Genomic DNA, 4,037 nt, shown 5'->3' with positions numbered 1-4,037 from the left:
CGTGTAACAGAGGCCAAAAGCTGCAATGTGATCATGTTGTCTCACCTAGCAGCATCGGAGCTGTTCAAAGCCGCAGCAGAGCAGAGGATTGGACCGCTGCTGGGGAACGGAGGAGATCTGCAGTGTATTATTTCTTATTTACACTTCAATGGAGAAGGAGAGAAGCCACAATACAAGGAGGAGATGAGAGGCCAAAATACAAAGAGTAACTGAGAGCGACCACAATATCAGGGGGAGGACTTTTAGGATCCAGCCGTTATGAGCAAGTTACTCTCTTTAGATATGCAGTCCAGTGTTTTCTCTCGCCCTTCTTCTCGATACCAGCATAGGTCATTTTTGTACCCGGAATGTACTTTTAGTTTTTTTCCCAGACATTCCAAAAGGGTCAATCATCATTCCAGACAGTTTTTGTTAGTATGAGTATAATAAAAGCCTTCTGTTTGACCATTCTTGCATCCGATGAGACCATGCACTTTGGGCCTAGTTTTCTGGTTGCACCATCTCTCAACTGTGCGGCACCGAGATAATTTTTGGACAAATATCTTCTTACCCTTCTCAACGTCTCCCATTATGGCTTAGATCCTAGAGCTGGTGCACAGACTTGCTGCACTGCTATGCTTTAAATTGCTTTAAGTTTCTATGGTCAGGGGAGTGGAAGCAGTTCCATGAGATGGTGTTCCTCTAGATGAGATCTATAAACTCATACAAACACTTACTAAGCAGCGTCATGAAGGTATATGCAGGATCCCAACTCCAAACTCCTCTCTCCTAACGCAAGGGGCCACATTTAGCTTTTCTAAGTGTGTTGCTGCGGTTTTTTTTTTTGCGACTTTTTTGGCTAATTTATCTTAGCTTCTTTTCACTTGTGTTAAATGTCGTGATGTTTTTCCCTGCGACTTTTCCTACTGCTGTGACTTTTTAAATCAAAAAGGCGCAGCCAGCAGAATGCTATAAATACGCTTCAGCTGCCTCATTCCTCTGTTTCCAATGGACAATCATGAAGAGACGCCACATTCTGACGCCCATTGCAGGCCAAGCAGCTAACCAAGCATCTACCCAAACATCTACTTCTTCTACAATGCATGATGTTTTACAATCCACACCTCCAACACCAAGAACACCACCTGCTCATTTTTCGCAGGATTCGGGACAAATGTCTTCCCCTGGTGTCTCTGAATCTGGGAACAGTAGTTCGGACAATCAACCAAATGTTGTGGAGTCTGCCAAACGACGGAAGTGCAGCTTTACACATGTTGAAAAGCATTATCTTGTTTGATTGTAACATTCACTATCTTTTTTAAAAATGTCTTGTCTATTCATTGTTCATACTTTTTTTTTTTTTTAAATTTGTAAATTTTTGAGATCGGATTGTATGCTGTTTAATTGTGTTTTATTTTATTTATAGGTTGTCCAGAATTATGATGTCCCTTTTTGGCAAAAAAATGTGCGGCAACATCAGCCAATATAAAAAATAACATCTGGAAACAGATACTGAATTCAAGTAATGGCATGGGGATTGATAAACACACTATAGATGAGTTAAAAAAGAAATGGAATGATGCACGACGGAGGTGCAAAAAAAAAAAAAAAAAGCACAATCTTACCAGTGGTGTAACTAGGAGAGGCAGGGCCCCATAGCAGACTTCAGAAGGGGACCTCATGCCGGCTTAAAAATATACATATATTACATTCCTATATACATAAACATACAGTTCATCACTCATACATACACATTTATACACTGTTACACACATAGAGCATATACACCTCACATATACACACATACAGTGCCATATACAGACATACAGCTTACATACACACATAAAGTACTGTATTTATACACACCATACACCATATACATATACAGCATGTACACATCCCAGATACACACAACCAATATACCACAATATGGTAAAGCATAATATGTATATAATGGTGCACATTCTTCATTCTTTAGTGTCAGGTTGGATGGCGGGGCCCCCGGACACTGTGGGCCCCATAGCGGCTGCTACTGCTGTAGTTACGCCCCTGAATCTTACTCAGATACTCAAGATTCAGCTGGATCAACATCTGAAACAGTTTTTCTTGATGAAACGGAAGTGATGATTCCCACAACTCTTACTGTGCAACAAGTTCGTGGTATTGGTGACCAAGATTTACTTAAGCGTCATGTCGCGGCAGGTTTTTTTCAAAAATCATTTTCCCCTTTGAGAAATTATCTTATTCATGTATGTTTGTATCTGCGTTGGATCAGATGACGAGAGTAAACACATGCATCAGCCATGCCTTGCTGCTCCTTCCAATTCCCCTATGGCATCGGCCCATAATGTCAATGTAGTACATGAAAATTCTGAGAATGTGATATCTGATGCTTTCATTTTGAGCATGATGATCATGCTTCTGTCGAAGTTTGTCTTCTTACTAGTCCACAGGTTAGTCCCAAGCATAAAAAAACAAAACAAAAAAAAGTCTAGAGATTTGAATATATTTCTTTTTGTCGTTCAAAATCTAAAAACATTGATGTCTGTTTGAATCAATTCCCAAATACAGGTTATTTTGGATTGTATGCTATTCTTTGTTGTTTATTTAAAGGGAACCTGTCACCAGGAGAGCCATTTTTAGCACTCCCCCAGTCCCCACAGAGCATAGTACATACACTGCCAAAATGTTTTTGTATTAAAAATAGGTTTTACAGAAAAAAAATTATATTGTACCTTTCATTAGCATCTGCTGGGTGACTAGGCAGTTGCCTTTTGGGAGGGGCTGGAAAGGAGCAGTTCCCCCCCCCCCCCCCCCCCCCACGGGAAACATGTGACCTTTCAAATATATGAATAACTCCCCTCACTCGGGATTGGCTGTAGAGGAGCAGGGGGCGTCGCTAAGCCAAGTGATGGGTGTTTTCATATTATGTAAGCACAAATAAAATTTGGTGTAGTTCGGTGTAAATGTAATGTATTTTGTCTTCAAGCAGAATATTTTGTGAACAAACGGCGCCCCATAGAGGTAACATGCAAGGTCATATGTGAGGTGATATCAGGTGATGTGTTCTCAATTACGATGCTTATGTCACCTGTGATTCTCTAGTCACATCCAGAGCTGCAATCACCTCCTATCTACTGTTAAATAATCACAGATGCCTATAGCTGTAGTTGTATCTGCTGTTATCATTTTTATTATAAGGCAGCTTATGTGGTTATTTACTATGCCAGGCAACGCCAGAGGCTACATCAAGTTATGTCTAAAAATGGATTACTCAAAAGATGGACTATTCCGAACCTATAACTTTTTTCCATACGTCTGAGGACGTGTGAGGGTGCTTTTGAACACTACAACATCTTTAGGTCCTGAAGGAGAATTTGGACACTTAAAAAAAAAAAAAAAAACACTATTCTATAAGGACCTGTGGGTGGTTAAGTGTCCCAAAGCACCCAGTTCCTCTAAATATACTGTTATATATTTTATACTTTTTTATTTTTTACTTTTATTCTTAGACTTTTTCCATAGGCTCTTGTGAAAAACAGCATACCAATTGTTCACAGCTTGGACCCACAGATATTTAGGAATGGGGAGTCGGAGGCTGTAGCTAAAGTGTTGTTAGCATTTCCAGATCCAGATAGAAATTACCCTGGATTTTTGTACCCAGATGATTCCCCAGCTGAATTTATGGCTTATGAATAAGATTCAAAAAAATCCTGGTGAATCGAGGTTTACGTACAAAATATGTTCTTTAGGTTTGTTCTCGAGTTGAATTTCTATGCAAATCAGAAAAACTTCATTACAGACACCTTGCAGCTGATCATTGTAGCATGAGAGTGAAGTAAAGCATCCATAGAGCTGCAGCAGAGGTCACAAGGGTAATCTGTGTATTTAGGAATCTTTTCTTTGTTTGAATAACCCCTTTAATGTAACATAACTTTTATGTGTGTAATGATCAATTAAAAAAAGACACAGTTTTTGATTCCAAACAATTATTTATTTCTATAATTTTACAACAGCTACTATAATCATGGCAGATTGAAACAACATTGGAAATAGAG

The 4,037-nt window shown here is 39.3% G+C and overlaps 1 pseudogene; it reads right to left on the bottom strand.

The window, feature by feature from the left end:
* Window positions 1-256: 256 nt before the first annotated feature.
* On the bottom strand, window positions 257-569 carry LOC140116797 (cytochrome c, testis-specific-like; annotated as a pseudogene).
* Window positions 570-4,037: the final 3,468 nt, after the last annotated feature.

The sequence above is a fragment of the Engystomops pustulosus genome, chromosome 2 (genome assembly GCF_040894005.1).
Source record: "Engystomops pustulosus chromosome 2, aEngPut4.maternal, whole genome shotgun sequence".
Taxonomy (NCBI): Eukaryota; Metazoa; Chordata; class Amphibia; order Anura; family Leptodactylidae; genus Engystomops; species Engystomops pustulosus.
This window is presented reverse-complemented; position numbering and strand designations above follow the sequence as displayed.